The 24,112-nt window shown below is 33.9% G+C and overlaps 1 protein-coding gene across 1 annotated transcript in view; it reads right to left on the bottom strand.

The window, feature by feature from the left end:
* The window catches only part of CDH18 (cadherin 18), a 706,139-nt gene extending 691,536 nt beyond the window's left edge, over window positions 1-14,603 (bottom strand). Inside the window, exon 1 of the mRNA XM_066374093.1 lies at window positions 14,553-14,603. The gene's annotated coding sequence lies outside the window, so the exon portion shown is untranslated. The remainder of the gene's footprint in view (window positions 1-14,552) is intronic.
* Window positions 14,604-24,112: the final 9,509 nt, after the last annotated feature.

The raw sequence follows: 24,112 nt of genomic DNA, 5'->3' as shown, positions 1-24,112 counted from the left end.
AAAACCAAGAAACTAAGTATGTAAATTCAGGATATAGTGAAAAAAAGCTATCTTAAACACAGAAAAAAACACTTTTTTTTAAAAGAGCATTTGTAGAACAACTTTAAGCAACTGACTATACATGTTATTTAGGTTATCAAAGAATAGGAAGGGTACAGAAGAAATGATATTTGAAGACAAAAGGCAAAAATCTTCCTAATTTGATGAATGCTATGAAATCACAGATGCAGTATCTTAACATACACTGCACAAAAGAAATATGAAGTAAACCACTTAGGAGAGGTTCCAGTCTGCACTGCATTTCAGAGCACAATCCAGAATAAGCATAGCAGAATCAGACAATCAACTTAGAAAACATGTGAAAAGAGAACATATTAAAAACAGTTAAGTAAAACAGACAAGTAGGTACAGAGGAACAAAGAAAAAACTGACAAAAAAAATTTATCAGAAACTTTCCAATTTTTCCCAAAAGACGGAAGAACTTCAAAGCACTAAAAGTAACAAAAATAGTCAACTGAGAATTCAAATAATTCCTTGAAAAAATATTTTTTGAAGTTTAAAGCTAAAACAAGATTTTCTTGATACATACAGTTATACTGATAAAAAAGAAAGAGAGGCAAATAAAAATTACCAACACCATGAATGAGAGAAGTGACAACATTGAACTTTTTAAAAGGATAATAAAGAAATTTTACAAAACTTTTAAGCCAACATATTTGACAACTTGGAATAAGTGGACAAATTCTCTGAAAAATATAAACTGCCACAGCTCATTCAAGAGGAAATTGAGAAACTTAATAGCCCAATATCAATTAAAAAATTGAATTAGTATTTAAAAAGTGTGAAAATCTAGACTTAGTTGTTTTCTTTAGTAAATCCTTCTAAACACTTGGAGAAAAAAAATCAGACAAATTTCTCACAAATTCTTATGAAATTGAAAGAGGACAATTCCCAGTTTACTATGTGAACCTAGCAGAACCTTGAAACACAAAACAGACATTATGAAAGGGGAGGGGGAGGGGCACAAAGAAAACTAGATAGAAGGTGACAGAGGACAATCTGACTTTGGGTGATGGGTATGCAACATAATTGAACGACAAGATAACCTGGACGTGTTACCTTTGAATATATGTATCCTGATTTATTGATGTCACCCCCTTAAAAAATAAAATTATAATAAAAAAAATTCCAAACATGTTAGCAAATCAAATCCTATGAATTATACAAAGGAAAATAAAAGGATAATATGTTGTGACCAAGTGCATTTATTCTAAGAATTCATGTTTGTTTAATGTAAAGAATTAACCAAAAATATGAGAGATGATATTTTCAAACAACAGCTCAGATAAGGGCCTAATATCCAGAATATACGAAGAACTCACAATACTCAAGAAAAAACAAGCAAACAATTCAATAAAAAATGGGAAGAGGACATGAACAGACACTTCTCCCAGGAAGAAATACAAATGGCCGATTAATATATGAAAAGATGCTCATCTTCACTAGTTATTAGAGAAATGCAAGCTAAAACTACAATGAGATACCACACCTGTTAGATTAGCTATTATCAACAAAACAGGCAATAAGAAGTATTAGAGAGGTCGTGGAGAAAAAGGAACCCTCATTCACTATTGGTGGGAATGTAAAGTAGTACAACCATTATGGAAGAAACTATGGTGGTTCCAAAAAAATTAATAGAATTACCATATAACCCAGCAATCCCTCTACTGGGTATATACCCCAAAACTTGAAAACATGGTATGTAAAGACACATGCAGCCCCATGTTCATTGCAGCATTGTCACAGTGTCCAAGACATGGAAACAACCAAAAAGCCCTTCAATAGATGAATGGATAAAGAAGATGTGGTACATATATACTATGGAATACTACTCATCCATAAGAAATGATGACATATGATCATTTACGACAACATGGATGGACCTTGATAACATTTTACTGAGTGAAATAAGTAAATCAGAAAAAAACAAAACTAAGAACTGTATGAGTCCACACATAGGTGGGACACAAAATTGAGAGACACATGGACTTGGATAAGAGTGCAGTGGTTACCAAGGAGGAGGGGAAGGGAAGAGAGGGAGGTGGTGGGGGGAGAGGAGGGGCATAAAAAATCAAATAAAAGGTAACGGAGGACAATTTGATAATCAAATGTCAAAATGACCTGGAGATGTTTTCTCTGAATTTATGTACTCTAATTGATCAATGTCACCCCGTTAAAGTTAATTGTCTAAATAAAATTTAAAAAGTTGTATTATATAAAATAAACTATTATATATCAAAATAGTAAGGAAAGACTTTGATCTTCTCAGGAAATCAGGGTAAAAGAAAAAATTATCATACTGACAAAGGGCATCTACAAAGCACCAACAGACAACATCAGACTTAACATTGAAAGACAAGATGTTTTTCTTTCACCCCAAGGTCAAGAAAAATGCAAGGAGGACCTAGCCGGTTGGCTCAGTGGCAGAACATTGGCCCAGTGTGTGGAAGTTCCAGGTTTGAGTCCCAGCCAGGGCACACAGGAGAAGTGAACGTCTGATTCTCCATCCTTCCATCTCTCCTTTCTCTCTATCTCTCTCTTTCCCTCCTGCATGAAGGCTCTATGGGAGCAAAATTGACCTGGACACTGAGGATGGCTCCATGGCCTCTGCCTCAGGTGCTAGAATGGCTTTGGTTGCAGTAAAGCAATGCCCTAGATTGGCCTAGTATCGCCCCCTGGTGGACATGCTGGGTGGATCCTGGTTGGGTGCATGCAAGAATCTGTCTGCTGCCCCCACTTCTCACTTTGGAAAAATACAAAAAAAAAAAAGAAAGAAAGAAAGAAAAAAGCAAGGGTATTCACTTTTATCAATTCATTCAATATTGTACAGGAGGTTCTCACTGGTTAAATAATGGAAGAAAAAGAATTAAAAGCAAGCATGTTGAAAAGGAAGTAGTATAAGCTTAGTTATTCACAGATGAGATGATCATCTATGTACAAACTCTGAGTGTAACTGTTAATGATGACTACCTTGATTATGATAATTATTTAACAGTATATTTTAATTTCAGATTACATTATATTCTAATAGGTAGTTTTTATATGTCAAGTATACTTCAATAATGAAGTTAAATTATTTACAATTAAGTAAAAATGTACTTGAAAAACAAATATTTTTAGTATTTTTAATATGATTTGAACACACAAAGGAAAGAAAGACAAAAATAATATAATTGCTCATACTAAAAAAAACGAGTGCATTTAATATATAGATTTAATTTGTTAGGTTTATAGGACAAAGCCTTATGCTTAAATTTTACTGTAAAAACTAAAATGAGCAGTAAACTTAAAATGTTAAAAAAATTTGTTGGCAATGAGAAAATGGCTCTTAACATATTTTTTTTTCTTTCAGAGTATGAGTAAGATATAATTAAAGAAATATATATGGAAGTTTTTTATACAATGAAAACAATGTTCATAAATAAGATTATTTCCTGCATTGCTTTGTGGAGTGCTTTACACATTGGTATTTAAAAATAATTATTGACTGAATTTGATAATTAAATAAATCTGCAAAATTTGATAACTTCCTTGTATGTTTAAATTGATTGCTTGAGGATTAGCTAAGTAGGTATCAATATTTGAATTTTTTTTTACAAGTTCAGATGCAATTTAAAGTGTGATAAATTCTAAAGCAAAATTGTAATAGTCCCTAATTATACTAATTTGTGCTGTATCCATTGTACCATCTGTAAAGCTCCATTGAATGCATACTGTCTTCCATTCCTACAGGCTTTACTCTGTCAGGGGTGAGGATTTGTATTCTATTAAAGGCTCAGTAAGCTAATGTTTTAGTCCCAAATTCTGACTTCTATTTTGTTTTGTTTGTTTTGGGAGAGAAGCTATTTTATATTATCTTAAGAGTAGAAAAGTATTCTGGTAAAGATTAATAACATGGAAAATAATACAAAGGAGAAAGAGCAAAAATATAGACATATTTACAGGTTAAATCAGTGAGACTGAAAATCATTAAGTTTTTCTTTTTTTTCCCTTTATGTACATACATTGCCAACCACAGAACAATTTTCAGATTTTTATTTATACTTTTCTTTTTAATCTGAAAGAAAGATACTTTTACACTTGTACTCTACCTTTGGTAACAGGTGATTATAAAAATGTTAAAAAGAGATCTCTTTATAAAGATATTTGTGTCAGGTATTCAATTATTAACATCTTATTACTTCTCAAAACAGACATTCTTTTGTTGTGATGTGGGGGTTTTGCCTGTTTTTGTAGATTATAATCTTCAGAAATAATTGTTTTAACTCTAGTAGCTAACAAGTGCCAGAACTGAGATTTTACCCAGGTTTCAGGTCTCTCTGATAACAAAGCCTGTATTCAAGCATATATATATATTTGCATTATGTTTGTTCTAAAGGCAGATGAGAAGCTCAATGGAGGCCTGATCATGGTGTGAGTATATGCTTTATGTGCTTATCCGACTGGCTAAGGAGACTTTAGGGATGGATCCTTACTTATAGCAGCCCTGATGGCAAAAATGAGGTCCTACCTCCATAAAAAGTATCATTTCTAGCTCCCCAGAGACTAGTTTTCATATTTGAAAATAGATAAATCTCATTTTTTTAAAGGCACCATGTAAACTCACAGTAAATTTTTGTTATTCAAATCTGATCTTTGAAAAATTAGTCAGCAAGAAGTTGGTGTAATAAAAGGTTGAGCTGAACTCATGGGTATACACATAGGATACATTTTCTATGCTAGAACTTTGTTTCAGTGCAATCCTTGACTGCAAAGCTACATAAATGTCTAGTCCCTGTTTTGGGGCCAAGTCTGAGCATTAAAACTTTACTAAGGAATATTAATGCAAATCCACAATTCAGATCTAACAATTATGAACATTTCAGCATATATGTTCATATACATTTATTGATAATCTATTTTTCAACAAATCTCATATACGATGAAATTTTCCTTTAAATGATTTGGCATAAACTTCTGAAAAGTAAAACTATTTCTTACAAGTGTAAGTTTGCTACCATGATTATAGATAATAAATTGTTAGTCATTCTTTATTATTTAACACTGTCGAAATAAGAAGTATCTGTCTCTATATTTTTACATTTTCCTTGTTCCAAACAGAATATCAAGTTCTAAAATTGAACTTAATTGAGTTAGTCTCTAAAACTTTTTTCCCCCTTCTTTTCCAAGTAAGAGGAGAGGAGAGAGACAGACTCCCTCAGGCACCCCGACGGGGATCCATCTGGCAACCTCCATCTGGGGCTGATGCTCTGCCCATCGGGGGCCATATTCACAACCGAGGTATTTTTGGCACCTGAGGCAGAGGCTCCATGGAGCCATTCTCAGCACCTGGCCTGATGCACTTGAAGCAATAGAGCCATGGCTGTGGGAGGGGAAGAGAGAGAGAGAGAGAGAGAGAGAGAGAGAGAGAAAGGGAGGGGGAGGGATAGAGAAGCAAATGGTCACTTCTCCTGTGTACCCTGATGGGTAATCAAATCCGGGAGATCCACATGTGCGGACGAAGCTCTACCAGCTATGGCCAAACTCTTAAGAAAATACAATTTAATATTGAATAAATAAAGCAGAACTCTTAGATGTAATAAATATACTATCACAATCACTTAATCATTATGCGTATTACTGTGAACTGGACCATGAAACTTTATAATGAAAAGGCCCGGATTAAGGATTGGCACCTAGGAACCTCCACACCACTCTGCCAATAATGATCAAACAATGACCCTGAGGACAGAAAAGGTACATTAATTACTCAAGATCACACTGCTTATAAGGTTATAAGGATCAAAAAAAAAAAAAAAAAAGAAGAGCTGTCAGTACTGCTTGGAACACTGGACTCTCAGCTGATAAAGGACAGTATTCAGTAAAAAATGTATGACAGTTTGGCCCTGGCTGGTTGGCTCAGTGGTAGAGCGTCGGCCTGGCGTGTAGAAGTCCTGGGTTCGATTCCCGGCCAGGGCACACAGGAGAGGCGCCCATCTGCTTCTCCACCCCCTCTCCTTCCTCTCTCTCTCTTCCCCTCGCGCAGCCGAGGCTCCATTGGAGCAAAAAGATGGCCCGGGCGCTGGGGATGGCTCCTTGGCCTCTGCCCCAGGCACTAGAGTGGCTCTGGTCATGACAGAGAGACGCTCCACTCCGGATGGGCAGAGCATCGCCCCCTGGTGGGCGTGCCGGGTAGATCCCGGTCGGCGCATGCGGGAGTCTGTCTGACTGCCTCCCCGTTTCCAGCTTCAGAAAAATATAAATAAATAAATAAATAAATAAATAAATAAATAAATAAATGTATGACAGTCGATTGAAATATTGAGCATTATGTAGTAGTTAGGTTATTTGTTCAGCATATAAATATTTTTCAAATATGACATTTTCAATATATGATAGACAAAAAGCAAAGTGATGTAATTTACCATAAATTACCAGCTGCAAAGTATCTAATATCTTCTGTTGAGGGGACTACATCTTATGTTTGAAATCTTATTTTTCATTATCTAACCTAATATAACAGTGGTGTTTTCAGAATCAGATTGTCAATCAAAGCAATGAACATAGGAATGCACTAAATATTTTTCTGTTCAAAATTAATCTCCAATATGGTAATGAATTCTACTGAGAGTCTATGAGACTTGTCTTTTGCACACAATGTACTTGGCTTCATCTACCTGTATTAGACCAGCATCATCATTTCAACAGTGGAAAAGAACAAACAAAAGACATTCAACTAATTGGCCTACTTCCACAATAATAATAAAATTTTTAATCTTGGTATTTTTTAAAAGATTCAAGAAATTAATTTAAGCATAAGAAATTGAAAGGATTTCATAATATATACTGGCAAAAAATAAACATAAAAAAATAGCGCCCATCTGCTTCTCCACCCCTCCCCCTCTCCTTCCTCTCTGTCTCTCTCTTCCCCTCCCGCAGCCAGGGCTCCATTGAAGCAAAGTTGGTCTGGGCGCTGGGGATGGCTCTATGGCATCTGCCTCAGGTGCTAGATTGGCTCTGGTTGCAACAGAACAACACCCCAGATGGGCAGAGCATCGCCCCCTGGTGGGCATGCCAGGTGGATCCCGGTCGGGCGCATGCGGTAGTCTGTCTGACTGCCTCCCTGTTTCCAACTACAGAAAAATACAAAAAAAAAATGTGTTGAAGATAAATAGATGCAAATGTTATACACCTTATGGTTTTCAAAATTTCTGAAATAAAATGAAGTTAATTGAATTTAGCTGAATTGTCATGATTTACACAATGCTTATGTTATTTTCAAATAAATTTTGTCACTAGTAATGTTATTTTCTCTGCAATCAACTTTGAAAATCATATACCAGTAGGATAAATGAAGAATCTAATTAATCTCCCAAATGAAGGCCAAAAAAAAAAGATCTCAACTTTTATATCTTTAATTTAATCAGCCTTTAAGCAACAGATTTAATGTCTGAGTCTGTGTGAAGCAACACTTTGACAAGAAACCTCAGAACTTAAAGATTTCATGTTTTGTCTTTGTATCTCACTGAGTGATTTACTGGTGCCCAGGAGTGATATTAAATTGGAAATAAATGGCCATTTATTAGTAGACCTCTCTTCAGCGCTGTGCAATGGCCTTTGTTGTCCTTTCAGAGCAGGCTCATTAATAAGTTAGAACGCATGCTAAAACTGGCCCAAACTTTATTTTACGTCTTCGCAAACAACCTGGATACACCCTTTCTGTAATAATGTTGAAGTAGATGGCATTATGTTTCAGTATATTATAGTTTAAAATAAATGAAGCTATCAGCCAGACAGATAAAGACAAATGCTATGTGATCTCACTTAAGTGTGGAATCAAATGCACACAATATCTTGAAGAACAAAAAGAAACAGAGGCAGTTCAGAGGAACAGATGGGCAGCATAGACAGCTGTCAGAGAGAAGAGGGAAGAGAAGACTCAGTCAAAGAAGGTAAAGGGATTAGCAAAAAAAACATATGTACCTGTCACATTGACACAGACAACAGGGTAGCAACAGCTGGAGGGAAATGGGGTGGAGGTAAGGGTAGGTGGAGGGAGAGGGCAAAGGGGGAGAAACGGGAGAGAAAGAGACTGCACATGAGGCATGTGGGGGCACAACATGGTGGGCAGCGGGTGTTATATTGAGTGGGGCGCTTGTAACCATGTCAACACAATAAATTGAAAATAAAAATTTAACAAAAAAGAAAAAAAAAGAGGTCCTAGAACATTTTTGCATCTACATAAATATGCCTGTATTTGAATCTCAAAATAAATGTGACTAAAAACAATATTTTTTTTCGGAGTAAATTAGAGATCACAGCAGTGGGGAAAGAAACCAAAAAAAAATAGGCTCCAAACAGGGCCGGTGGCAGAGAAATTCTAAAAGTATCATGTGAATGCCCATTTGCTCTATATTGAGTTGTTTAATAAGTTCTGCTCTGAAGAAATGGGGATATTGATATCTACCTTATTAGATTACGATGGACATTCAGAGAGATAACTAACCTATGTTGCAGTGCTCATCACAGGTTGGGACACAATCACATAAAAGGAACTCATGAGGTTCAATACCATGATTTGAGATAATTTACAGGCTCCTCTTTTTTTTTTTTAAGGGTCTCAGGTGTTTTTATTTTTTAGATTTTATTTATTCATTTTAGAGAGAGGAGACAGAGAGAGAGAAAGAGGGGCAGGAAGTATCAACTTCCATATATGCCTTCACCAGGCAAGCCCAGGGTTTCAAACTGGCAACCTCAGCGTTCCAGGTTGACACTTTTACCCACTGCGCCACCACACGTCAGGTCCAGGCCCCTTTTTAAATATACCACATGACTCATAAAAAAAAAAACACATATAAAGCACAATAAAAGCTTTTACATGTCTGTTGCAGAAGAGAAGTTTTTCAGTATTTAATTGGTTTCTTGACAAGCACTTTTAGAGAGTTTTGAATCTTAAGAGCAGTACAGAATTAAATTTCAGAACACAGTAATAGCTAATATACCAATAGCTAATGTTATCACTGTTTTGGTTCACAGATAGTTGTGTCTTAAGGAAAAAGAATAGAGGGTACAGGGGAGACAAGTTGTGATGAAGGAGACTTGACTTGGGGTGGTGACAGTGCAGTGCATTGCAGTGCAGTGCACAGGTGATGTATTAGAGAATGGTACACCTGAAGCCTATGTAATTTTATTAACCGATGTCACCCAAATAAATTCATATAAAAAAAGAAAGAAATAGTGATATTGAAATTCTGTGATGTGTTGGGATGTGAGTAATAAGTTAAAGAATAATTCAAAATTTGGGGAAGGTTGAGCAGCAGGATATGGAAGTTTGAAAATGCCCATAGATTCATACAAGTGGTACTAAATGCAAAAGGTAGTATTTCCCTTGCAGATGCTTACACAGTTTGGCCTTGAGTTTATTTTATAAAATATATAATTAAACACATAGCAATTAAGTCGGAAAATGTGTATATTGGTGATATCATGTTTTTCTGAAACTGTTATAATAATCTCCTCTTAAATGTTACAAACTTTATTCCGGTGACTATTTACTATTTGTGTATATGAATTATTGAAAATTGCAATTAGGAAAACACTTAAAAATGCAGATATATTTTCCAACTGATCCATACTTCAGTGTGATATTTTTCTACCCCTTTGTTGTTTTCTTTTTACATAAAACCCTTTTTAGTCACAGATCTATTGAAAATTTTCATGAAAAGTATGCAGACTCTAGGCATAAAAATGCATAAGAAACAAAATTTGGCACATATTCTGAAGGGATTTGAAAAAGAAGTTCTAGTTTTTTTTTACTTGATGGAAGGCAGGAAGTAAAAGTGTGAAGATAATCATGAATCCAGAATTAGGATAAGACAATGATTCTAAATCCAAGAGAGCCTTGATGATGGTACATGTATAAAGATTAAAATTATGTATACCCCCACATTCCTGATGGTTAAGAGTAAAGTGTTTGTGCCAGAAGCAATAACAATCTATTCAGGTTTATCTTTCTCATCAATAAAATAGAAAAAAAAATAGAATTAGGTTATTCTAAATATTAAATGAAATTGTATCTCAATTATTTAATTTCTGGTGTAGAGTGGATAGCAAATAATATATACACATAAAGCGAAAATATCCAGCATTTGGGAACTTGTCTTTCTTAAGGAAATACCACATGGTAGATTAACCAGCTGTTTGACACCTGAAAGCTCAGCTCTTTCTTGAGTACAGGTCAGCATCCCCTGACATCCTTCTGGTATTCCCCTTATCCTCTATCCTGCAAAACCATGTCAATCAGAGTTCACTCCTTCAGAGTCAATGCCTTCCCAACCACCCAGCCTCACAATTTGTTAATCCAATAAACTAGTCAATGCTAATGAGTCAAAAATCAAGGTGTTTCTCTCTCACTTAACATCAACCTCTGCTCTATGAGATTACTTTGTGCCTATTAGGAGGCATTTGCTATTAAACTAGCTCTTTAACACTTTAATCCCTTAGTTCAGTTCAATTAACATTTAGCCACCTATTTTATGCCAAGTATTTAATGTGTTTTACTTAGTCCACAGGCAGAAAGGTAGAATAGAAATAAATATGTTAAGGGCACTCTCCTCAATATAGTTATTTAAGTATGGTTCTGTAAATAACAGACTTGGTAAGAAGGACTTCACATTTGTACGACATGATTCAAATATGTATTTTTTTGGGAAAAATATTCTAGTAGTTTCAGTTACAGTGTAGATAATTATAAAAGGGAAAATTAATTAAAAAGGAAAGAATATCTAAAAACAAATGTTTAAGGAAATTTGCTCTTAACTCAAAGAAGACATACTCCAAACGATTCATTAATTTTTGAGATAATTCTTTCATTTTTTTATCTTCCAAGAAAATGTAATTTTTTATGCATATACATTAAATATTTTTCTTAGATTTATATAAATGAAACTTTAAGTGTGTGATCACTGAATTAAAAATCTTTCTTATGAGTCTTTTTTTTAAGTTGAAGATGGTGCAATTTGCAATATTAAAGTGATAGATTTAATGCAGACAGAAAGAAAGTTTTAATATCAATGAGACTATTTTTTGTAACAGAGAAAGAGAGAGAGAGAGAGAGAGGAAGGGAGAGAGATGAGAAGCATTAATTCTTTGTTGCGGCACCTTAGTTGTTCATTGATTGCTTTCTCAAATGTGACTTGAGTGGGAGGCTACAGCAGACTGAGTGACCCCTTGCTCAAGATAGCAACCTTGGGCTCAAGCTGGTGAGCTTTCCTCAAACCAGATGAGCCTGTGCTCAAGGCGACGACCTCAGGGGTTTCAAATCTGGGTGCTCCATGTCCCAGTCTGACGTCTATCCACTGCCCCACCTCCTGGTCAGGCGAGACTTTTTTTTTAAGTGACACTATTGCATAAGCAGTAGGGATAAACATTGGACTTTAAGCCACATGAATAATGTTGTTCATCAACAAATGTAAAAGAAACTTAATAATACATAATCCAATTCTTCCTCATACACTGTCAACTCTATTATGTTCCCCAGAGGAAAGTGCTCATACATCTACAATGTCTGTGTGGCAAGAGAAAAAATTCATCTTGTAGACATAAGCACAATCTCTGAAAAGTTTAAAGTCACTTTTCTCTCTAACAGGGTGGTCCCTAATGTTTCTTTCTAGAATTACTTTTCAAACCAAATACATACATTTTAACAACTGCAACTAGGAAATAGTTTTCACCAGTTTAAACCAGACACTTAACTCATCCCATGTAACCTACTGCAAGTAAAGGTGCTGATTGTTTGGCATCTTTTGATGGTAAGTATTACTTCTCTGTACTCAAGAATACAAGAGTAAACAAATCTTGATCTTAATATAACCATATTTTATTTTGTTTTAGTTGATATTTTAAAACACCTGTCAAAAGTCCTATAAAAATTATAACAGTTTTATTTTACCCACAGTTCTGTAAAGTAATAATCATACCTATACCACCAGGTAATTTTGAAGAGTAAATGAGTTGACAAACATCCATTATTTATTGGATGCATTCAATATTAGTCTATATAATATGTAGTCATATTAATAACTACAGAATTATTCAGTCTATTACATAATGCCATGCAGAAAGTTATACAATGTACTTGGTTTCTCTATGTAATCATATAAAGATGACTAATTGGATTAAGAAAAACACACGAAAGCAGTCACAAACCTGTAAAATATTATTGGGTAAGTACAGCAGATAGATTATATTTTTTCCTAATATAAACTATATAAAATGTCATTTACAGAAATTTATAAAATAGAAATATATCAGTACTCATATTTTTGAGACAAGAAGGATAAATATTAAATAACTTAAATAAACATAAATTGTGTGATTTTTTTCATAATTGTAAAAAAATAATTCAATGAAAAAGGTATGAGACAAATTTTGAATGTCTATGTGTATCAATTATTTACTCACATTTCACTTAAAAATAAATATTGTTTATTGGACTATCTACCAAACTCAAGATAATTTTTTAAAATTATGAAATAACTAACTATTTTATAAGTTAGAATGCAGTTCATAGTTCTACTCCATTAAACATTCAACAGGAATATTATGAATTCTGTTGTAAATATTATGTGATTTTCTAAAAATTGTCTTTCTAAGAAAAGTTTGAAGAAAGATATAAGTTATAGAAGATAATTAGACTATAGGCAGTCATCTGAAAGCAAGCCTATATCCTTTACATAGGACATTGCTGGCTATAAACAAGAGATTAAAATAAATGTAGATTGTAGAGACAGAAGGAAATTATTAACATACTAATAAATATAGTAGCAAAAATGTCCTTTCTCAAGGAGAGTAATCCCAGATCTGTCTTCATTCATTATATATTCATATTATCTTCATACTTAACTCTGCAAATGTTATAGAATACTAAAATTTTCTAGTAGAATAGATAAATGGAATTTTATAACAGAATTTCAGTAATGACTATAAAGGTCAAAGTTTAAGTGAGATTTAATATAATGTCCATGTGAACACATGGTTAAGGTTTAACTAACAAAGGCGATCAGTTTAAACTTTCACTAATTTTTCCATCCAAAAAGGTATTCCAAACAAAATTCCTATTCAATGCAAGTAAATTCTGAATTTATGTAATAAGAAAATTCATCCTGGCTCAAAGTTTTCAACATAATAAAGGATGCAGCGGACACATGCAGGTGATGGGGATGTGTTGGAGAGGAGGCAGGAAACCTACCCTTGAAAACTGTGTATCTCTTGTCCTTGAATTGAATAGAACACAATTTGGTTTAGATTTTATTTGCTTTTTTTTTACACATAATATATTTTCCTAAGAACACATCCATATTGAGTTGTCTCTCTAAAATAGTAGCAAGTCCATTATATAAAATAATGAAATTTGATTTTGAGAATATTGAGTGTGTTGAAATATCAACATTTTTGATCCTTTCCATTGATACAAATAAATGGAATATAAGAAATATTCATACTTATCTAAAATATTAGACAATTATATGTATAAAGATGTGTATTTATACAAAGTAAATAAAATAGTAATTTTGCTCTAATAGTTTGTATCCTTATTTTTCATCTTCATAAGAAAATCAAGTATTCAAAAGATTTTTCTTATGATGCAAGCCAAGTTTTGTATCAGATGGTGTTAATTACTCACCAAAACTGCATTTTTATCTATACCTCAACTTTTAAAATATCTACATCTATTATATCTATTATTCAAATATAGATATCATTGTTTTAATGAATTTTATCTGTAAATAGGTTTACATAGAAAAAAATGATTAATAGCCAAGAAAACATATATCTCTGAAATCTAAAATTTAAATATATATTATAAAACAAAATAAGTACTCATTAAGAATGAGATCTACATTAGCCAAAAGAAAAGGAGATTAAAACATGTAATTTCATTATATATATATATATTATATATTACAAGCACACACATATTCATATATATATATATATGAATATTACATTCATATATATATATATTACAAGCACACACATATTCAAAATTACATTTTAGAAATATTTATAAAACATTGAATGGCAGGACTGTAACATTTATTGAGAGGAACTGGTTTTACATAAGTCCACCTTTTTTCTTGAGCTTTTACTTTTTTAAAAAGAAAATTTAGAAACAACTATAAAAATCAGCCTAATAACAACACCCTTTTGCTGGTTCTAAGATATTTAAAAAGCGCATCTATAAGAAAGACCTCCAAAATGTAACAGAAAATAAAGGTATAGTGATATTTCTAAAAAAGTGACTTCAAAACACAGAAGAAAATTGATCAGCTAATCCGCTAAATATCTCAGTATAGCTCTAAAATTTTAAGAAAAATCATATGAGAAAAATTTATAATTAAAAACATATATACTGTTTATATTGTCATATATAGTTATATAATAATAAACAATATATTTAATATATAGCATAGCATTTTTAATATAACCAAAATTACACAGAAAAAAATTACCTTATAATTCACTTTGTGATTGGTAATATATTTTCTTCTTGCAAATAGTTGTAATTGGATTCTGAAGGAGAGGAAAATTATATAAAACCAGTTTCAATACTTATGTCATATAAATCTATGCATATTTACAAATACTATAAAACATAGTTACTGTAAATTTCTCCATAGTACTTAAGAAGCCAACTTGTGAAAACATAATAGGAAATGAATAGCAAATACATTTTTCAAAGTGGAAAATATTGAATAGCTTGAACTGTCAAAGTTTTGTTTTAGGGCATTGTTTCTTGAGATAAAAAGCTCAATTGGAATCTCAATTCTTTTAGTTTTCAGCTGTGCAATTTTGGACAATTTAGTTTTGTTTTCTGAACCAATTACTTCCAGGTGTCCCCAAACTACAGCCCGGGGGCCGCATGCGGCCCCCTGAGACCATTTATCAGGTCCCCACTGCACTTCCAGAAGGGACATCTCTTTCATTGGTGGTCAGTGAGAGGAACTCTCTATGTGGCGGCCCTCCAATGGTCTAAGGGACAGTGAACTGGCCCCCTGTGTAAAATGTTTGGGGACCCCTTAAACAGACTCAGAAATGTAATATACCCATGATAGAGGTCTGAGTATTAAGTGTATAATCCATTTGAAACATTTAGCATTTGCCTAATACATAGTTAATATTAAAATGAGGTATTAATAGTAAGTTTAAATAAAAATAAAATAATATTAAAATTTATTATTAAAAATATATTTGTTCTAGAATTAAGACAATTTTGATATCTGGATATTTAAGTAAATTAATTAAAATTTTTCATATTTTATAATGTACACAACATAATTGCAATTGTATTGAAGTTTCAGCATTGAAAAGACTATTAAAAGAAGTAAAATAAAAAAATAAATGTGTGATTTTAGAGGGCAATGAAGGCTTTTCAGAACCTAAAAGCAAATAACATAAGATTTATTCTTATTCTTAGCTAAAATCAGCTTAACAAGTCCTGACCTGACAATTTCTTAAAATGGATGAAAATGACATTTATAAAGAGATACCTCAAATATGTTAGGAAACTTACAGAAATAGATTATTCTTTTAACAATTATTTATTGAGCACGTATTATGTGCTCAATTATTATTTGCCACAGGAATAGAGCTCTGAACAAAAGCTTAAAGCAGCTGCCTATGTGGTGCTTGCATTTTGTAAGGTCATAAGGGTGGACAGACAAAAACAAACACCTAAATGGGTGAATGTATTTTATATTATCATAAGTTCTGTGAAAATAAAAACAGAACTATTTATATTTATCCAAGAAGAAATATCAAGGTACATGTCATCATCCAAGAGGAAAATTGGAGCTGAAGAAAAACATTTGATAATGTACTGTGAGCTGGAAATGACATACAAGGATGGGTATTAACAGAAATGAAAGTTAAAGTCTAAGCCTTTTAGTATCAGGGGTATGAGATGAAAAGTTATCGAGATAGTAAAACTGGTAATGGATGGAGTGATGTTCTGGAAGCACTGTGAAGAGAAAGAGATGAAATAGTTTGGAGATATCAGTTTCTATTATCTATTTATTATCTATCTATCAATCATCTACCTATCAATCATCTATCTATCATCTATCTATCTATCTATCTATCTATCTATCTATCTATCTATCATCTATTATCTATCATCTATCTATCTATCATCTACCCATGGAAGCAAAAAATCTCAGATTCCTTTAGAACACACACTACTCAGAAGCTCTAGTTTCCTAGGCTGCCTACATGACTGTTCTGTCATGGTTGTATTTGGAATTCTGACCTTTTCAATACTGCCTTTTCTAACATAAGAGGTAAACAGATCCCAATATAACTGTATTCTGAGTGTGATTTTAGAAATAGTGCTGATAGGGTGCTCCACTGTCCTGCTCTGGAAACTAGAATCACTCATTCATAGTGCATGATGCATGGTGCCCCTGCAAATCATGTGCATGATTGCAGCTGAGGAGCAGCAAGGGGTTCTAAGGTAATTCTTAAGAGTTGGGTAATTTGTATATTCTACTACATGGAAACTCATGTGAGTAGAAGGGGACCTGTTTATGTGCAGTTTACATTTTCTGTTAAGGTTAACACAGGCTTATAGGAAACAAGGTCAATAGCATATGAAAAATTTCATTTCTTCTCCATTGTAAAAAAGAAAAAGCAGCATTCTGTTCCATATTAGGCCTAATATTCACCCAACCCTAAGTGTGAAATACTTACTTAATATAAATGTTTAAAAAATAATTAATTTATAATTGTTATTAGAATATTGCAAACTATTCCATCAAACCGGGAGATATTACCAAGGAGTAACAAGTTAGACTTCTGTGTTTCATACATAAATTCTAATATATGGGAACAATTTAGTCAAACACTTTTAGGAGGATTTATAATATTTTCCCCTTATTAAAAACACATAGCCCTGTTCAGGTGGCAGCGGTGGATGGAGCAACCACTCGGAGCACCAGAAGTCATGGTTTGACCTCTGGTCGGAACACGTGTGAAAATTGATCAGTGAGTGCACAACTAAAATGTAATCACGGGTGAAAAAACAAGTCGGTGCTTTCCTCTCTCTCTCTCTCTCTCTCTCTCTCTCTCTCTCTCTCTCATTTTCCCTTTCTCTTCCTCCTCCCTTCTCTCTTTGCCTTCCTCTCTCCCTTTCTCTGTCGTTAGTGGAAAAAATTTTAAAAAGAAATGTATTTCTCTTTCACATTAAGTCATACTAGCTTGTCTCTACTTCAACTATTTCTGTGTGCCTGATATTTTTAAATGCTAGAATTTTTTAGAGATAATTTTAACAAGTATTAATTTGTACTCTTTAAGTAATATATATTTACAGAAGGAGGAAAATGCTCCAAAACGTCAGAGAAAAGAATAGATGAAGCATCCCATAAAGGAGAAATGAGAACTAACATTGGAAAACAGCAATGTTATATAAAAACTGTTCTATATTCTAAAACCATAGCACTCTTTTAAGATTACTTTTTCTGAAAGATTTTTTTCATTTATTTTCCAGATTAAAATGTTCTTATACCTTCTTAGTGCTTAATTATATATAAGAATACTTTATAAATTGTATTCTGTTTCTCCTCAATAAATTTAGTTCAGAGGTAAAATATTTAGATAAATTAAATGACCAGAGATTATAAGCATCAATGGCAAGGTGGCACATAGTATGTATAGGAAGGAAGAAGGAGCAGAAAGAGTTAGGATAAAAACACTATTTATGTACCATTACTATTGCAAACGTAAGAACGAATGGTATGTTAATCGATGAGGTAGCAATGTATATAATGAAGGAAAGATGAATAAGAATCGCTGTTAATAAAGGTTCTCTATCACATAGTTCTTTATCAGGTAAGGAAGTCTGAAAATTGAAAAACTGTGGTAATTTTATGAAATAAAGCAGTTGATTAGTGAAAGAAGAGAATTGGAAAAGCAAAATGGATGAGTTTTGTGTGTATGTGTGTGAGTAGACAGATAGAGCAGAGGGGGTAAAAATGAATATTTTAAGACAAAAATATCACTATGCAAACATATAAGTGGAACTAGGACATTGATAGACATTGATATAGGTATAAATATAGAAGCAAATCAAATTTAAAATAATAATACAGCTATAGAAATGGGTGAAAATCTGAAAGAATAAGAACAGAGGTTGAGAACGTCTTTTTTGGTGGAATTCCCTTTTTAAAAAGTAGTAGAAGGTAGAGTGGTATATCTGAGAATAAAATAAACACATTTGTCTCTAGGAAAGAAAACCTGAGAGTCAAAGTAAGCAGTCCATTTGAGAACTCAAGCAGCTCACATGCTACCTTAGATTTATAGCATCCTGGTTTTTTTTATCACTACAGTAAATTCTAAGTATTAAAAATGATTTATTTCCATATAATTTTGTTAATTCACATATCTATTCAATAAATATTTATGGTTAACTTAATATGTACCAGGCATGATGACTTTCCCTGGATGGACTAGGAAGACCATTATAGTATTCATCCTCAAGCATAACACAGTGTAATGGTGAGAAAGAGCAAACTGCAAAGTGCAATGTGTAAACAGGTGGAGGAGGAATTATTAGAGAATATCTCATGTCAGTATTTTCCCTAATATGGAAACTTATCAGATGGGTGAGAAGTTTTCATAACAAAAATGAACACATACAAGAGAAACTCTCTTGTTATCTATGTTGTTTTCAATGGAGAAGCAGATAAAGATAAAACTACTTCCTCATTAGTAATTCGCTCATTTAATTTGTTAACTGTCTTCACTGCACCACAGTGGTTTTCAGTCAGCACTTCAGTTGTTTAAATAACCGACTGGGCAAATCTACCATGTGAAAAGTTGTGTTTATTATGTTAAAACTGCACATAAATATTTTAATGCTCTGTTTAACTTTTAAATGAATAATTCAGATATTATATTGAATTTGCAATAATCCACTAAGTAGTTCATAAACAAATTAATTGTGGTAGTCATTGTTATAGTAGCTTTTAATTACATTTCAATGCTTGCCCAGTCTCTAATGTGAATGATGGTGATTATTATTATCATATTTATGCCCAACATCATAACTATTAGAAACAGAGAGTTATAAGTACTTAAATATCTGAGATGTCTGTTGGTAGTCAGTCTGTGATTATGTTATGCTATATAAGTCTTTACAGCAAGCTGATTTACCTTCTGGTTTTGTAGAAGTAAATGCCTTTCTAGGGAGGAAAAATAATTTTCTTTCGACCCTTCTAAATTCTTCTGGTTGATCTAGTAATCCAATTGACATGAGACATTAAGAGGAGAAAATAACTGAATTTATTATGTATGTACATACGAAGGTTCAGTAAGAATATGGAACACAGAACAAATTGGGTAGTTGAGTATTATTTGTATTTCTGGACTAAGGAGAGGGTAATAGGAGTGTAGGACATCAAAAGTAAAGTAGAAAATTTACAAATAAATAAGAAAGAGCAAACATGTGATAAAAAATTTATTGTAGGGCCACCCAAAAGTAACAGACCACAGAGGGGAGTTGTTGTTCAAATAAGTTTCTAAATATGATATATATGTTTGCTGTGTTATAGTTTGCATTGGGTGTGGGAGACAGGTTGTAAACTGGCAAGTTCCTCAAAGCCTGAGGATTAGTTTTACGATTAAGCCTTTCCTATCCTTTTAAAACTAGGATCTTTTCAACATCCTTCCAATACTAAGATCTTCTCAAAACTAAGCTTTTCCCCACACCCTTGACTGTTGCATGTTGTGGGGTGGTGCACTCTTATAAGGACTCCCACTTATGCCTCAGATAAGTGTATTTGTATCAGAGACTTCCTTATTTGTATATTGGCTTAAAGGCTTTAATTTTCTACACTATAAAATGAAGCAGACTGGGGGCTCTCATTTGCTCAGTTCCTGCCATCAGCATTGCAGAGGAGAGGCAGTCAAGATGGCGGAGTGCTGAAGGAGAAGCCAGTCGATACAGAGTTAGTGCAAAGAGAAGGAGATGAGGAACAGAGGTGAATAAAGCTGGTGGGGCCTTTGATTCTAGGAAAACTTGGATAAGTCAGTGGCTTTGGGAGCCCTGAATGGAAAGGGAAATCTTTTCCCACTGTGTGTATTTCTCGCCTGCTGGGTGTGAGCTAGGATTAAAGGTAATGGCCCACCAGTTCTTGGCTCCATTTTTTCATTACTGTCTGCCCGAATCAAATTCGAACCTGCATGGGTCAGGCAGCTGTGATGGTGTCTATGGCTACTGGCTTTACAGGAGTCTAACAGAGAAATTTTGCTGGTTTCTTACACTTTCCCATACTTAGTTCATAATATGCTAAGATGGTAACTTCTTTTCTTAAGTAGGTTTTCTATCTAAATTTCGTCAGTCAGGTAAGGGGAAGGTAGAAAGGATCTTTTTAATTTTTGCTTCTTAAAAATAACTAGCTTAAAATAATCAATATCTCAAAAAGGCATATTTTGTCATGTCCAACTCTATTCCCCTCACCGTGTCCTTTAAGAACATCAGGATCACCTTTAGAAGCTGGGAGATGCTTGATTGACAACCAGCAAGAAGATTAAAATTTTATTCCTACAATTTCATGTAACTAAATTCTTCCAAAAAAGAATAAGCTTAGAAGATGCTGTATTGAAGATGTGATCACAGCTCTCACCATTCTGAGAGCTGGCTAACCCAGGCCTGAACCCCCAGTTCATGGAAACTATGAGACAACAAATAGATGTTTCAATCCATAAAGTTTGTGGTAATTTGTTATACAGCAACGGAAAACTGATAAAAGCATTCTCAAATGATGTTAGAAATCAGTGAATTTCTGACTCAGCTTATTTGATTTATATTATTAAATCTACATGCATTTATTTCAACTAACTCAAAATATCTTTTTCCTTCTGTGTTATCCTTTTAAGAATGTTAATAGCTATCAGTAGAACCATTTTTTAACTTCAGATATTTTTAAATATTTTTTTTAGAGTGAGAGGAAGGGGATAGAGGGAGAAGGAAGGTGAAAGAGAGAGAAAAAAATCTCCATTTGTTGTTCTACTTACTTATTCATTCATTGGTTGACTTCTATATGTGTCTCACTGGGGATCAAAACTTTAACGTTGTCATTCTGGGACAGTGTGCTAACTAACTGAGCTGGCCTGTCAGGGCCTTAAATGTTTCATACTAAAAAATAAAAAATCAGTAACAATGAACTTTCATTTTTTTTAATTTTTTTTGTAATTTACTCATTTTAGAGAGGAGAGGGAGAGACAGAGAGAGAGAGAAGGGGGGAGGAGCTGGAAGCATCAACTCTCATATGTGCCTTGACCAGGCAAGCCCAGGGTTTTGAACCGGCGACCTCAGCATTTCCAAGTTGATGCTTTATCCACTGCGCCACCACAGGTCAGGCCAACAATGAACTTTTAGATAAAACAAAATGAGAAGCTTGAATAAATAGAGCATTTGAATTTATAAATAAGATGATATTTCTTTTTTTTTTTTTTTGTATTTTTCTAAAGTTGGAAACAGGGAAGCAGTCAGACAGACTCCCACATGTGCCCTACCGGGATCCACCTGGCATGCCCACCAGGGGGCGATGCTCTGCCCATATGGGGCATTGCTCTATCACACACAGAACCATTCTAGTGCCTGAGGCAGAGGCCATAGAGCCATCCTCAGCGCCCGGGCCAATTATGCTCCAATGGAGCCTTGGCTGCGGGAGGGGAAGAGAGAGACAGAGAGGAAGGAGAGGGGGAGGGGTGGAGAAGCAGATGGGTGCTTCTCCTGTGTGCCCTGGCCGGGAATTAAACCCGGGACTCCTGCATACCAGGCCAACGCTCTACAAGATCATATTGCTTATAAAATGCTTTTTTGGTCTATTTGCTTTGAGAATTATAATTGATCTTTAAATACTGAAAATGTAGAAATTGACTATTTCATAAATAAGGATTGCTAAAGAAAAATAGTAATATTCTGTGTGGATTGGCTTTGTTCTTGCAACATAATAATGTTTAAAAAGAACATTTTAACTAGACTGACCTATGTTGGCACAGTGGATAAAGCGTCAACCTGGAATGCTGAGGTCGCTGGTTCAAAATCCTGCACTCGTCTGGTCAAGGCACATATAAGAGTTGATGCTTCCTGCTCCTCCCCCTTTCTCTCTCTCTCTCTCTCTCTCTCTCTCTCTCTCTCTCTCTTTCACTATCTCCCCTCTCTAAAATGAATTAAAATAAAAAAGAACATTTTAACTAAGTCACATTGGAAAGTTATTAACAATAGAACCTCATTGTATGATATAATTACTACTGCAATAAACAAATAATTTTTTGCTCATTGAGAGAGGTGCTTCTTGTTCATTAATATAAGGGTCATTTATAAGCCAATTTTGTAATTACCCTGAAAGAACATTGTTGTTAAATTGTGATAAAGGGCAAATCATAAATTGGGAATGAATTTTAATGGTCATTATCTTCATTAGCTAATGAGATGTGCTGATTATATTCTTAAATGACAATGATTTAGTAGTCCTGGCCTAAAAGGGCTCACCAAGCAATGACTTGGGTTATTTCCTTCTATGTGTTTTCACAATGTTGAAAGAGACATAATTACTGAAAGTCATAATTATGTTGTGTATAATATTATTCAATAAAATATTTGTCTATGGTATGTCTAATTTTTATATGATACATTTGCATAGAATTTAAAGTTCTGAGAATGTGATAAAGCAAATTTCATTAAGACTATACTTCTTACAGTGAGGTCACTGGTTATCAAATTACTTGATATCATAGATGATATTTTTAATACAAATAACTAAAATAGATCACTTGGCATTAAATACAAGAATTAAAAAAAGCACCTAAAACAACTCTGACTATAGAATTTAAAACAAACAAAAACAAATTGAGCAAGCAGTTTGTAGAGAGAAAATAATAATTCCATAAAATATAGTAAATACTAACCCTCATTTGTGACTAAATAGCTCAACTCGACACCCAATACAAACAGAAAACAGTGACATAAAAAGTTAGCAGGCCCTGGCCGGTTGGCTCAGTGGTAGAGCGTCGGCCTGGCGTGCAGGAGTCCTGGGTTCAATTCCTGGCCAGGGCATACAGGAGAAGCACCCATCTGCTTCTCCACCCGTCCCCCTCTCCTTCCTCTCTGTCTCTCTCTTCCCCTCCTGCAGCCAAGGCTCCATTGGAGCCAAGTTGGCCTGGGTGCTGAGGATGGCTCTGTGGCCTCTGCTTCAGGCGCTAGAATGGCTCTGGTTGCAACAGAGCAATGCCCCAGATGGGCAGAGCATCGCCCCCTGGTGGACATGCCAGGTGTATCCGGTCGGGCACATGCGGGAGTCTGTCTGACTGCCTCCCCATTTCCAACTTCAGAAAAATACAAAAAAAAAAAACCAGTTAGCAAATAGGTGGAAAACAGCCTATTTTTATTGATGGGTGTGAATATCTCTACTTTTACCTTAGGAAAATTGTATTACTTGAAACATTCACTTTAGCATTTATTTCATAGAGACTCCTACAAGTCCATCATGGAAGAGAAAGAACAGGAGGTGGTTGATTAGAATCCTCCCATATATTCATGCTATTCATTGTAATTTTTAATGTGGCAGAGTCATACAATGCAATACTATAGAGCAGCAAAAATGAATAAAATATTGCTACATACATCAACTATAATCATATCAGGGGAAAAGCTAATAAAGAAAATGTAGTATATAAAGTTACTTGTGTTAATTTAAAATACATATAAAATTCAGATACAACCTTGTATAAATCTATAGAGAACAGCAAAGCCATTTTTGACACAAATTTTAGCTTACTGATTACTCTGTTGAAGAGAGAGGGGAATGAAATTGGAGAGGAACCTGTAGAAAAACAGCAGTTAAGTGGATAAAGATATCATTTTTTTGTTCTTTATCCATTGCACTTTTAAAAAGTGTTCATTAATAGGCATTAAATATTTTATTTAAAAGTTAATACAGGAGTGAATAAATGATCAGGTTTAATTATGTATATGTATGTTCTGCATGAATAATGTCTAAAGATGTTAGAC

This window comes from Saccopteryx leptura, chromosome 1 (genome assembly GCF_036850995.1).
Source record: "Saccopteryx leptura isolate mSacLep1 chromosome 1, mSacLep1_pri_phased_curated, whole genome shotgun sequence".
In the NCBI taxonomy this organism is placed as follows: Eukaryota; Metazoa; Chordata; class Mammalia; order Chiroptera; family Emballonuridae; genus Saccopteryx; species Saccopteryx leptura.
The sequence above is the reverse complement of the archived record's forward strand: the minus strand, read 5'-3'. Positions and strand labels throughout refer to the sequence as shown.